Raw genomic sequence first — 15,145 nt, 5'->3', positions numbered from 1 at the left:
ATAAGCTGTGTGTGTGTGTGTGTGTGTGTGTAGCCTGTAGCCTGTGCCCCTTTATCAGACCTTGTCTCTCGCTCTGGCAGTTGACTGGCACTGGAGCCTGTCTGATTTACCCCCCCTGTCTGGGAGGGCTTCTCTCGCGTTGTGTTCCAGAATGTTCTGCACGTTCCCTTGAGGCCTTTCAAATTTTAAAGGTTTTGGTCGGCATGCAAGGTGTCCACACAACCCACACTGATCACGTTTGCCCTTTCCATCACTTGCATAAAATGATGCTTGAAAATGTAATGTTGAGCAATATAGTTAAGAGCTGGGTGCCATTTCATGACTTTTGATAGCACACAATCCTTACAGTGAAGTCCCCCCCACACACACGCACACACATACTACCAAGACTGCGGTTAAATTTCTATGTACGAGCAGCAGACAGGTTGTGTCCCAATGATAAATAGCTCCCCTGGTGGACGTGACCTGTAACTGCAGGAAGCCGCAGCGCCAGCACTGCTACAGTTGCATGAAATCAAGCGACGAATGGCAGAAGTCCCACCCCCTGAAAGCTGTCGCTGGTTTTTAGGTCCGAAACACCCAATGGGATCCCTCAGAGAGAGAGAGAGCGAGCCACACATCAATTAGCACCTTGGGAGCCGTACCAGAAGCAACGAAACTGTAAAACCGTGGATCCCACACAATTGACACTTAGTGTAGCCGGCAAGTGGAATGGTGTGCGAGACGTGTGTGTGTGTGGGAGGGGGGTGTGTGCATAGATTACATTCGAGGACCAAATTGTCCCCAAAGTGTAGTAAAACCTGAAATTTCCCTACTCTTTTGAGGCCCCCTATTTGGATAACCTCAGTTTTATAAAAATCTGTGAATGCAATCAAAAAAGTAAAAATTTCAAAAGTCTTGTATTTGGGTTGGTTACTTATGGTTATGGTTAGGGCTGGGTAGGGGTTAAGGGTGTTATTGGGATTAGGGTTTTTCCCAGGGTGTAGGTACACCAACTTGTGTGTGTTTGCATAGATCACATTTGGGGACCAAAATGTCCCCAAAGTGTAATGAAACCTGAAACTTCTGAAAAGTTTTTCAGATCCCCGTTTAAATACATTCACAGATTTGAGGTCTATAAAAATAAATGGCGTACATCTTGTATTTTGTTTAGTTACCTATAGTTAAGGTTAGCGGTGGAGGGTGTCCTGATTGGGATTAGGTTCCCATAGAGGAGAATGGAAGGTCCCCATTTCGATAGATGAGAGAAAGAGAGAGAGACTGATCGAGATTAATGGCGTACATCTGGTGTCGGCACAGCCTTCGAAACCAACCAAAGCTTCCCGAAAGCCGGGCCCCCAGCCACATGGGAACTCCGACGCAGTTCGATCCCCCCCCCCCCCCCATCTGTGATACTGCGTTTAGCGCCAATGTCGCCGTGCCTCCCCTGGGATTTTAGTGGAGCGGCGGAAACGCGGGCAGCTGTGTCGAGCGGGAGCGACTTTCAGCGGCTCCACCTGCCTCCACCCTGAGCTTGGCGCTCTCCGGCACTTTCTCTGCCATCACTTCACCGCCTTTCTGTCATTTTTATTTATTTCCTTGCACATGTGCCCCCCCCCCACCCCTTTTTCCTGCCCATTTAAATTCAGTATTGTCTAAAAATAATTTCTCCCTGTTGCGGCTCTCAGCCGAAATTGACTTTTCTGGGTGGTAATGTAGTACTGCGAATAGAGTATAGTATACTTCATACTTACGAGAGGAGCATACTGCTTATCGATCGATGGGTACAAACGTCAAGTAAAAATGGGAAAAATTAGATCAGTTTTTACCTTCAGGAAGGAAATAAACATCGCAACATTTGAAGGCCTGTAGTCTCGCCCCCACCCAGCAGCCATCATGTCTTTGTGCTGATTCAATGACTTTCCGGAAAGTTGCACAGCAGCCATTGTAGAGTAACAATTAACCTCTGGCAGGTTGTGGCACATTGAAACCTAGATGATCTGTATCAACTTAAAATGTCAACAGCTGTGAGGCAGGGAAGGCCATGTCACTCCATACATTTCCACAGGGCCGCAAAGCGATTTTGAGTTATCAAAGGGGCCTTATTTTAAATACAACAAAACAAGATGTGTCACGGCCATTGTTTTGGATCATTGTCTCTGGTTGGGATACATCAAGCAGTTTTTTTCCTATTTAATGTGCAACTGGTTTGCTTGATACTTACTCCTAAGTGATAAGACCACATTGGATGCCATTATTGGTTAGCCCAGAAAATATGTTAGTTATTTGCAACTAATTGCTCAATTTGCATAATTAAAGGAATACCACCTTTTTAAAAAAAAAAAAAAAAAAAAACACTCATCCATATAGTAATTAAACAGTAATCACTACTTTCTTCAATAGATTGGGGAGACACTATTCTTCAGTGATTATTATCCATATTTGAATAAAACAACAGTATGAGATCGTTGGACATGGTCTTTTAATCGTGCAGATTTTTTAACCAGTTTCTCACTTGTGTCGAATTCTAAATACATACAAAATTATCAGACAGCGGTAACATTTTGGGTAACTGATGCACAGTGATACAGAAACGCAGTTACATGTCACAGCCAAGAGTCTGACATCTTGGGTGTCTGTTCCCTAAGGTGACACGAAAGGACACAAATGCTCTGTATCTAAATGTAGACGTGTCATCATAATAGAGTGTACCAGGAGCATTTTGCGTGCGAGGACTGTCGACGTACTTTGGGAAGTACGGAGCTGTCGCGTCTTTAGCACTTAATACCTGATGTGTTTGATGCTTTATGGAGCTGACAGGACCGAATTCTTTATACTTCACCTCTTTATAAGAAATACATTTACAGTTTCTGCTGAGCTATAATTTAACAAGTATTTTTAGTGTTTTGTGTGTTTTTTTCTAAAGAAGATTGAAGGATTATTTGCGATCGTAGCATTGACATTTAATGTAATGATGAGAGAACTGGATTCTTGGTGGGTGGAACTACTGTGTACTGTCAATCACGTCCTGGTTTAATCCAATAAGAATCAATAAATTAATGAAGTAACGCACTTGGTTAAGAAGCTCTGAATTTCCAAAGAGCCAAAAATCAACTTCAATTTCAGGGACTTTTTTTCTCGTTGGGGGGGGGGGGGGCGATCTGATCTGAGTTGACATGAACTCATTTACAAGTTTTTAGCAAGTTATGGCTTCTGCATTAATAGTTTTAATGTGGTCTTGCACGATCAAATTATGCAGTGCCACCTCCTGTTTCAGGTTTATATTTAATCTTTTTTGAAATGTTTGACAGCTGTATTTTTTTTTCCAATGGTTTGTACAGTCTACAGGCGGTTTTCTGACAGAAAATATCTAAATTTGAAGATGGAAAAATTATATAATTGCCTTAAGAATGGCAACAATTCCTAAAAAGCACAATGCTTGTCTAAATTTCAAAGGGAATCCACATAATGCCTTTACACTTGCACTAAAGCTTGCATGTTTGCATCCGTCCGTAGGCGTCTCAGGATATTGACCTCCTGAATGTGTCTGACGCGCCCTGGCATCCTGTTGGAGAGACTTGCTCTTTTATACCCTGCGCTTGCTGGGATTTGGGTCCGGGCCACTGTGACCCCACAGGGAGCCACTTATCGAGGACAGCTGGATGTGCTCATTTATGCTGAAATGATCACCGTGACTGAAATAATTCCGACAGCATCTCAGCAGTGCTTTTAAATTGCTCAAATAGCAATAATGCAATAATTGCCATAATTGCTTGTTTACTTAGTACATTTATACATTTATTACCTAGGTTTTTGAATTAATGCCTGGTATTATGAGCTTCCCAATGCCAATGCGTTTCAATTTCATAAACATTATAGATCCATATTTGTGTTGTTTATAAGAATCGTTCCTCAATGACAGATAAAAATATTCAAGGTCGGGAAGAGTCTGGATGTTTTTGTGCTTGTTGAAGCCAAACGGGACTCTTGGGCGGGTTTGCATTGGGCGAGGATGCGTCAAAATACGTCTTTTGAACGTTTTGTCATACCAAGAGGAGCTAGAATGAAAATCTTTTTATGACATCTTCTGTCCAGTATTGGGTCCTGCTCATCCACAGACGTCCAGAAAATCTCAATGCCAAGTATTCAACCGTGTATCTACATGCAAAAGGGGTCATAGACAGACATCCAACTATTGAACCTGATTTGCACGTCATACGGACATACAGATACTGTATGGTCCTGGACCAGCTGACGCAATATGGGCATAATCTACGCGTCTGGTGGATGTCTTATGTTTGCTGCTTTCAGTCTTCCAGCTTCCTGATTCTCATCCCCCACCCCTTTCAAGAGCTCCGGGGGCCCTTTCATGAGCATGGAGTGTAAATCTTCACAGGAAGAGCGGCATAACAAACAGGAAATAGAAGCAGGCCGGCTGGCATGTCTCCTGTCCCGGTAGATAATGACCACCCTGGTTGACCTGTGGACCCGGTGATTACTTCCGCTGCAACGCCCCGACCCGCATGATTACCTGTCAGTGGGTGTTGCAACCACCGACGGGAGGGCCGCGGTGAGGCAACTGATCGCTGAAGATCGCCAACGACGTGGAGACGGGCGCCAGCGTCCGAATGCGCCGTTGCCGTGGAGGCCTCCTTCCCCCCAGACTGCCTGGTTGCTATGACTGTCCTCTAAGGGAATGAGAGAGGAGGTGGCGTGCTTGGGAGGGAGATTCCATCTAGGCACTGGCATGCCACAGTGGGGCGACGCTCCGCTTCTATATTTCGTGAATTAGCTGTGGATCACGGATGCAGCACTCCAATCATCTCTCCAAATTGCCAGAGAAATACCATGGCAGGTGGAAGCTCGGCAGATGCTTCAAGGGGCCATGAACATGTTTATTTTTGCCGAAAGTGAAATTGCGTCGCACGGGGCACCGTCTTGCCCATTAATTGTGATTTTTCCATTGTGAGTGGGTGTAATTCATTAAATCAGCACACATTAGTATTATTCCCCATTAGATGAGAGAGCAGTAACTACCAAAGTTTCTCCTCCCTGTGTTCCAGCGTGCAAGCGTGTGCTCATAATTAGCCTTAATTCGTATTTATTTTTAAACACGTTGGTTAATTCTGCCATCCTTTAATGAATTTATTTAATTAACAGCCCCTTTATAATTGGTAACAGAGATGGACCACAAAGAGCAGGGATGCTTCAAGCTGTCTTTTTACAGTTAAGTATAAGAAATATACAGTCGGACTCGTCCGCTATAAGCTTTTATTGAGTGTTTTCACAGCGGCGTCAGTGAGGACAGCATGACCTACCGAAGCAGGTGACCCTGGAGCAACATCAAAGACCTTCACAAGTCGGGGTCTTCGTTTCTCACGGCCTGGTGGTCCGTGCTGACGGCCACCAACTGGATAGGAATACATTTGAATATGTTTTGCCTAAATTAATTTCGCCGGCGTGTCTCGAGGAGAGCAAGCGCTCGCGCTGCCCGTTTCCACCTAGCTTATTTAGCATGAGCCTTCATATGGGGAGGGGGGTGTTCACTTGTTTTCCCGCTTTTTCTTGGCTAGCTGCTCGGCGCCGTGCTTTGCATATGTCATGTAGCGCTCGCGCCCCCGCCTGCCCGTGACAGAGAACACGTTTTCCCCTCCTATGCTGATTATTCACCCCCCCCCCCTGCATATTGCTTTTGATTAGCTGCCTGTCATCTCGCTCACCCCCTCTGACCCCCGGCCTTCCGCCTTGTTCATTATTATTGTTCGGACTGCGCTGGAATTTCGATGTCCGACCTTTTGGCTGCTACCGGGAATTAAACAGGCCGTGCCGTGACTTTTCATCCGGTGCGACTTTCATTACGAGTTTTTTGCTTTGAAAAGCGATGAAAATCCTCCCTCCTGCATTTCTGAATGTATTTCATTCAGCCAAGCCGGCTCTTGGTATGTGACGTTGATCGGCACCCGCAGGTCCAGCAGGAAAGGCACCTAACAATAAAGCCTTAAAACACTGACAAACACACACACACAGTAGTTTGCTTGAATTAGTAGGTATATCATTATATGATGTTTGTGTGTCTTGCGATGGATTGGCGCCCCATCCTGGGTTATTCCCTGCCTTGTTCCTGTACCTTTTGGGATAGGCTGTGGACCACCACGACCCTGCATAGGACAAGCATGGATGGATGGATGGATGTTTATATGCTCAGCCCCCAGCTATTTAAGCTACAACTAAATTGTCCTCTTTCTGCAAGGAATATGAAATAGAAATGGATGTTCACTTTGTACTGGCCTGTTTGTTCCAGGGTTCCTTTTTTTTTTTTTCCTGGTCCCAGCGTTCAGCCTCAGGTGAGGCGATGTCACATGGTGTGAGGGAGAGAGAACAAGAGAAAGAGCGAGTGAGAGAGGAGGGGACTGGTTACAGGAAGAGGCATCTGCAATTCATTCACCGAGTCCCATTCCTACAGAGACACGCTACATGCTACCCAGGCATCGTTATGATGACCAAGGCACAGCCCCAGAATAAATAATCATGGATGCCTATTGACCGAAGGCAAGTTAGCGGAATACAGGCCTTGACCCTTGTGCCCTTGGAACATTTAGAATTAAGTAGCTGTATGCAAAAACAAACAAACCAAAAATACCATTAGAAATAGTGCCAGGAACTGGCCAGCAATAGTCCTCATCCGGGTGTGAGAATCGTGTTGTTATTTTCCTTCTATATTGTACACGTTTACAGCCGGAGAGCATGGCTGCAGGAAGGTGGAGATAATGAGCCGAAGTTCTCTGGGGCTGCTCCAGATCGATGAGCTCCTTGTATTGGATGGATATCTAGGCCTAGTGCAGCACAAACTTCAAAAACATATATATGTATATTTACACATACATACTTGCACACACACACATGCAGGTGCACGCTTGCGTGTAGATCATATGCCGAAATAATTCTTAATTCACTTTTAATAGGAAAAGATAAAATAAATGTCAGTGTTTCTTTTTTAAAAAAAAAATAAATAATTGAATAATTCTGTTTCATTATCTGCAGAGGTCCTGTTGCTAAAAGACCCCGTAGTCTTTATTGCCATACAGGACACGTGCGGTTTTATTGCCTGAAAGCTGCCGACTCGACCATAATCCTCTGTGTTCTCTACGCAGGGGCAGCTGGCCATCATGCACGGCATCAAAGTTCTAATAAGCACCGATGCACGTGTGTTTCAGTTATAAACATGTTAATAGTCAAAGACGTATGTATGTTCAAAATGTGTTGTGATTTTTTTTTTTTCCTGCCGTCCCTTGAGGACATGTGAGGAAATGGGCTTTAGTCACAACCTCCCATTGATGTGGACACTGGTAAAAGATGCTAGGTGACCCATTCTGTGTCTAACGCAGAAGCCGCTGAAAAAGTAAAGGGGGGGGAAAGATACGTAAAACAGGTTGTATGATACAACCCGTCCTTGCATGGGTGCCGCCTCCAGCAAACGTCTTTACCGCGACAGGAAAGGGCGCCTGTCATGTTTCGTACGAAAATATCGCTATAAAGATAGAAATTCAGTAATATTAAAAACGGCAGTGTACTAGTGCCAAAGCTTCGCCAATTTTCAATCTCCGTTTGAGCTTCCTGGAGGTAGGGCCATGCCTGGATCAAAAGGTGAATCGGTGTCCTCGGCGGGTGGGAACGCGTCTGTGCGCGTGAGCGTGTGCACGCGACTCTGTGTACGCGCCGGCGTGTGATTTACCATTCCGCCTTCTCTCCTGGTGCTCCTCCATATGCATGAGGCGGGGGCCTTGTGAGGCGCTTTCCTGTCAGGCTGGGCTGGATGGGCAAGGACACCGTGAATGAGTAGGGGGGGGGATGGGGCAGCTCCAGCTCTCTGTGCGGGCAAACTCGAGCTCTCACCACCCCCCTGCCCCGCCTGTTAGCTTGAGTGACAGGATCACCGATAGACCAGGGGACATGGTGGTGTTTGTAGGCAAAAAAAAAGGTGGATTAGAACAGAAACACACATTATGGGTCAGCTTTGGAATTTTAATTCAAGCAACAAAATGACTATTTTCCTAAAGGCCGGTGTCAGAACCCTATGATTTCACGCCGCCTGCTCCATTGTATTCAGTCATTTATTCAGATTTAGAGCATCTTATTTATCTAAACTTTCACCAAAATGTCTGATGTTGGGGAAAAACAAAGTAAATAATCATGTCTTTTCCATCTAAACATCACTACGGAGCCTGTTTAACACTTGAACATCTTTGACCCTTTGTTTCAGTTTGGGATAAAATACGGTAACTTATAACTTAGGTGCTAAAACAACAGATTTGAATCCACATAGTGAATCCATGTAGTACGTTATATGTGAATATCAAGAAAATTGCACTCTGAGATATAACGAATTATATCTTCCGAATGTCGGGGATATTGCTGGATATTGGGGATAAGCTTTATTACACAAAGCAAAAGTGCAGAAATTTTAATTAGGAAGTTTCCAGCAAATTTATTTTTCACTATTGTTTGCAGCGTTTTCCTAAATTGCTGATCCTGTTCCCTCATTTTGTATAGATGAGTCATTTGTAAAAGTAAAGGGTAAAATCACAGTGACATTACGAGATTATCAAAGCGTCAGCGACTGGTGGCTTGCCAGGAACTATATATAGTAAGCATTTGTTTTTCTTTGAAAATATAACGAATGTTGCTATAGTATGATGCTATTTGTTGTGGATGTTAATAGCAGGAAGTTTCATTTCATGCCTGCCATATTACTTATCGATATCAATGAGAAATCATAAAGATTTAATACGACTAACAACATATCAAGCAGAAGGGGGTCAACCTATTCAATCATATTCATGTACCGTTCAACAATTATGTGACAAATTCAGAGGCAGGTGATGTGGGCGATGTGCTTTTTGGAACAGAACACAGATAGCATATTGATTGAGAATGTAGTTTGAGGTTGCAGGTTTAAGTCCTAGAGCAGACCGTGCTCTACAGTAGGGGGGATGAATGAAGCCAAATTAAATACTGGGGGGTGCACTTTCCCTGCCACCCCCCTCAGTTCCTACACCTGGCCGTGCTGTGTTGTCACGCTGTACGTATACAAATCAACTTAAGTAAGACCGTGTTTGTAAAATGCAAATGTTAATGCCAAACATGCTTTGTTTTTGTTTAGATGTGTATTTAGAAGGTTATTTTTGGAATGCACACAAAGTTTAGCACACCCGGATTCAGCATGATCAACGTAAACTTTTTGTTTTAAACGTTTTATGCAAATAAGAGAACTAGTAATTGTGTTCAAACCATCATTTCATATACACTGTATGTTTGAAGCATATCACGTAAACATAATATATTTATATTTCACTTAAATTCTAAGTTTCTTTTTAACTATCTTGTGCAGTTGTTGGATGTTCATAAGTATGTTGCAAACTCGGGAAACACAAACTGTGAAAAACACGCGAAACGAAAAACACTGCAAATCTGCTTTCAGCACAATGGAAGTGAGTCACGACACGACAGATCGCTAAAGATCTGTTTCTGGGGGACAATGAAATGAGACAGAACTGTAGAGCTGAGTGGTATATTGAGCATTTACGATGCATAGACATATTTCCAAAACGAGATACAGGATGACACAATATCGATATACTTTCATTGTGCGTAAAAATTAGGGCTCTATTAAAAATTTTCACTGGAGACCAATAATCTCAATTCAGTCGTCTCTCTTCTTCCTGGTTGTAAGCAACACGAGAGCTGCGGCTGTAACTGGCAATCACAGCTAAAATCAAACAGCTCAGCATCTCGTGAGGAATTTGTTTGAGGGGAAAGGTGGTGAATCATTGTTACTTGGTTCGTTTCATTCTAAATCAAACATTTCAGATGTTAAAATATTGTAATTTGCAGTATTGGTTTTGTTGTGCCAAAGGGTAACACCTTGAAATGAGGATCTTGCCATATATTAAGTGCATTTTCAGGCAAGGGGGGTGCCCACTTGGCAAGGGGGCACCAAGGTAGCAATGGGGGGGGGGCGCTGACTAGGCAAGGGGGCGCAGAGTTAACAATGGAGGGCACCAATTTAGCAGTGGGGGTTACCAGCTTAGTAATGGGAGGCACCGACTAGGCAAGGGGGCTCTGATAGATTCTGGGGCACCAACTTAGCAACACCAGGATGTGGGGGGGGGGGTGACTAAATGCAAAAGGAACTTGTCAGTGTAATCCAGTAAAAAGTCACAAAAATAATTGTCATTAAAATGACAGCTGCAATATCTCTGGTCTGACGAATCGATGTGCACTAGCAGCTTGTCAGTGTTCGATCCACACCACCTGCCTGATTTGTACCGCGGATGCATACCATTTTCAAGCATGCGTACACTGCATCACATCTTCTGGCACTGCCTAATTTGTTCATTCTGTGTAATTTTTTCCCCAAACCATTTCAGTGCAAGCCACGCCCCACGCCTGACAGACCCTGCCTAACAAAAGACTCCTTTCATTGCCTAAAAGTTTGACAATGCTGATCCAAACTGTATGCTCAATGTATCTTGCACAATGTTGCTAATTTTGTATATATAAATTTTTGACTAATGTACTACTCTAAGGAGACAGCGGTTATCCACTTAAGTGCTGGCTATTAACCCCACTTTATCAAGCACATATTCCGCATTGTCAAACTTATTGAGCTGACTGTATTGGCAGTGGGCTGGCCCCCCATCCTGGGTTGTTCCCTGCCTCGTGCCCTTTGCTTCCGGGATAGGTTCCGGACCCCCCGCGACCCAGTAGGATAAGCAGTTTGGAAAATGGATGGATGGATGTTTTGGCAGTCACATACTACCATTCAACAATTTTATTAATCTTTTTGTGACATAGGCAGATGACCTGCCAAATACAATTGTTTCATAATCCTCTACCTCAAAGTCTACACTTCATATTCTGATAAAATCCTTTTTTCCCCTCATTTGTGGCTCCATTGTCTCTGAAATGGCACTATATATTTAGTATATATGTGTTTATATATAATCATGGCTAATTTGCATTGCCGGTTTAGGGTAATTTCTGAGTGGGAAGAGTGTCTCTTAAGCGTGCGTCCCTACGTATGTTTCTATGATATTAAGTGGGATTTATAGCCTGCACGATGCATATCTCAGTTTACGCAACGTATTATAAATCTGACTTTTACAATTCATACGAACGTTGCCTCATTCGGAAGAATGTACAAACATTTTTTTAAATAAATGAACCTCTCAGTTACTATGTTTAGTTACTCCACAATTGGGTCATTTAAAAACAAATGATAACATCTTAATTGGGTTTTAGGCAGATTAGCGATACTCAATATTCCGTGCAGTGTCACAACTAAACCTCTCCGATCCTCTTAGTTTGTTTGTTAGTTGATTGTGTAATGACAGGAAGGAAGGACAAATCACATGCAGCTTTCGAATGAACTGGAGGGGTTTTATTATGCAACAAAACATACACACAACCATAGACAAAAGGACTACAAGGGGTCAAAACAGGAGGTCAGAAGGAACAATCCGTAAGGTTCAGGGCTAACCTAACATGGGGACAAGGTTCAGGGCAACAAGGTAGAGGGAACACTAAATATGAAGGGAAACAGACCAGCAGTACCAACACTAACCTCGACAATGACCAACATTTACAATGATTGAACTAGGGTACATCATACAGGCAGGTACCTATATACAGGTAATGAGGACCAGACAAGGGACAGGTACGATTGAGTAGGAACCAAAGGGAAGGAAACAGAATGGGCAGCAGAGACCTCTGCTGGCTGAGCAAGAACATGACAGGACAAACAGACAAATTGTACTTTTACAGGGCTACCTTCAGTTTTTGGTGTGACGCTTGTCTCCGTAAAATCTGGGTAATTTTTCAGTGTTTGTATCAAACTAGACTTTTAACACACTGCAGATTAACATGTAAAAAGTGTAGCAATAATTTGCTTTGCTGCACACAGATTGCATTTTTGCTGTTGAAAAAAGATTTATATTTGCAGCCTTTGTTTTATTATATACTTTGTCTAGATTGATCTGTTCAATCTTTTGCAAGCTCTGCTAAAACGCGTTTTTCATATGTACCGTACTTAGGGCATAATACAGTCTACCAAATCAATACCAAACAAACAGTTTAATAACACACATCAATAACTGAAGAATGTTACCTAAATCTGAGATGAGGTTCATAGCTGACATACAATCTCCAGATCCTAACTGCATTACATGTATGATATATAAAGCATATGGCTGGTTGACGCCACATACTACATTTCACCTACTACATAGAAAACAAGTATGCAATTTCAGATCCACCCTTTGTTTCGGGTGGTGCATGTCATGCACAGATGAAATCAGCTTGTCAAGTTTGCGCCCCTCAAAAGCTGGTGCCCTAGGCTACCGCCTATGTTGCCTATATGATTGACTGGCTCTGAAGATGTATATACAAGTTTTAAAATTTAACTCGTCATACCCAGTATTGCAGGTGTTCTGGCTTTCAAGCATATTTACCACTAAAGCACATATGAAGTATTTTACCACAAAAGAGGGTTTTACAAGTAAGTTATCTAAGCATTTGGACATACTGCACAGTTTGCATACTACATTTCACCTACTACACAGCAAAGAAGTATGCTAACCACCCAGCACTGACTGTTATCATTCTTCTGCAGCTCTGATATATGTATATGTGTCATGTGTCTAGAGTGTCCTTCTTGCGTCTGAGGCAGTTTGGGACAAGACCTGTTGCTGTCCGTTCCCACATCTGGAAGGGAGTCAGGTAATGAGGTGACACTGAAGGAGAAGGGCCTAGTGTCCAGCCTTTAGCACACTACTACATTGGCTTCTAGCAGGGGATGTCGGGGTTAAGGTAGACACAAGGGCCATGTTCCCAGTGTTGTGACTGAAGATGGACATTGAACACAGAGATTGCCTGATTCCAGAGAGGAGAGACCCTTCACCAAAGTTGAATGTCTCATGTCCCAATAGGATAAAAATAAAGTTGTTTTGATGTGAGTGTCAAGATAGCCTGCCAGTTACTCATAGGGATGGATGTGTACATGTGTCGTATTGCAATGTATTTTTAATGGCCATCGCTTAGCGTTTCCTCCCACTGGGAGTTCCCGTTGAGCACTTCAGGACCCGCGTCTCCAGCAGCACCACGCCAGTGAGCTGTCGGAGGCCGGTCGCCACAGAAAGATGTCGCAAAATGCCTTCCCCACAAAAATAACCTGTGTCGGACCTCCAGGTGCAGCACCTGCTAGAGGGATATTTAAATGATCGTTTGGTATGTGTGGGAAAGTAAATCGCTGCAAGGTATCATCTCTCTGTCCAGCATGAGGTTTAGGAAAGCTGATGCTTCTCTTGCGTAATAAACCGTGCTGTTTACTATAACAAATTCAATGGATTATTCACACGTATCAGCTGCTCATATAGTACTGTAGCACAGTATATATATATATATATATATATATATATATATATATATATATATATATATATATATAGCACAATAGTACTGCCAAATCACTATTTGCTCACTAATGACTGATGCCGCCTTGTATCGTAAGTACGTACAGATTTATACACATGCAGTGACAACAATCACGGGTAAATTAATACTATGACTGCAAGTGAGATTTGGGGCGCGGTCTGAAGTGCCAGTGAGTGAGGTATCCCTCCACTGCAAATACACAGTCGTAAAAGAATGTGTCAACAAGGTAACCGAAAACACTGATGTGCATAAATATCGCCGCTGCTGTTACTCTTGGTCTTGGCAATCACTGTCAGGACACATCATCTTCTCCTGCGGGGGGACCATCACAAGGCCCTCCAGACGGCCATTAGCAGGCACTGCCTGAAACAGGAAGAGGAACCCCTGTGTGCCATACCAAGCTTTAGGCAGACAGCATAACTGCATTTCCATTTGCAGTTTTCACTCCCAGCCGTGGGTATCAGGGAGAGCCAAGGCTGTAAAACCCCTATTGGATGGGATTATTATGGACCGCTAACAGCTGATTCCTTGAATGCACCAAGTACTGCTTAATTTCTTGGATCCTAGAGAGTGAAACTTTACATTGACTGACTGGTTATGGGTGTGCAACCTCCTTTTTCCAAATTATAAATAAATAAACGTTCGAAAATCATTTGCAGCCTGAAATTCAGATTGATCATTACAGATACTGAATGCCTTTTTAATTAGGCTTGGATTGAACACAGATATTTTCCATGGGATTCTTAAGCACATCCAATAGCACTATTTATCACACAAAACAAATGATGAATCAAAACAAACCCACTTCAAAGGAATGAGTTATCACCTATGATCTCGCCTTACTTTCTGGGAGAAGCAGGTCATGTTTCTCAATTACAGTGCATGTCACAAGGAATGCTATATATACAAAATGAGGGGTGCAAAGTGTGCCTTTAACTCTGCCCGGAGGCAAAAGCCAAGGAAGCCTCGCTGCTTTATGAGTTATTAAATAACTCCTTCGTCGGCATTCTGTAACTGAGGGATACCCAGGAAACTTCCCTAACTCTCCAGCCACAAGACCAGGCAAAAGGAGAGCGCCGTCTGTACAGGCAGCAGGTCTCTGTGGCAATATTCCGACATCCTTCACTATAAGCTGTTTGAAAATAGTGCAAAACCAGCCATCCCAGGAAGGCAGTGAAAAACACAGGGGCGAGACAACATTGCAGCATATTTCTTATTTGATCGTCATCCTCATTCAAAACAATTATTCTCTGAAGCAACTTGCAACATATCTGCTGAACCGGCTAGACATTTATTAAATTAATGAGTGTTTTAATTGCCTTTGTCAATGCCGGAATTCCAGTTCCTCCAAACAAGTACCACCGCAAACTCTGTAGTCCTGGGGGTGGCCAGTCTTACCCAGGAAGGGCCACTGCGTATGCGGGCTGTTGTTGCAACCCGTCAGTTAGATTACTAGATTACTAATTAGAGAACTGGTTGGCTGAAGAGTCCTCACACCTTGGTTTGAACAGCTGACCTAAAGGTTACCCCAAATACTTGCATACACACTGGCCCTTTGTGGATAATATTAGCCACGCCCTGCCGTAGTTCCTCAATAATTTCCCACAACCATTTATTCAACTCAGGGTAGGAGGTAGGTTGCACATTGGATGGGTAGCCCATGCATCTCATGGGA

Source organism: Brienomyrus brachyistius, chromosome 8 (genome assembly GCF_023856365.1).
Source record: "Brienomyrus brachyistius isolate T26 chromosome 8, BBRACH_0.4, whole genome shotgun sequence".
NCBI lineage: Eukaryota > Metazoa > Chordata > Actinopteri > Osteoglossiformes > Mormyridae > Brienomyrus > Brienomyrus brachyistius.
This window is presented reverse-complemented; position numbering follows the sequence as displayed.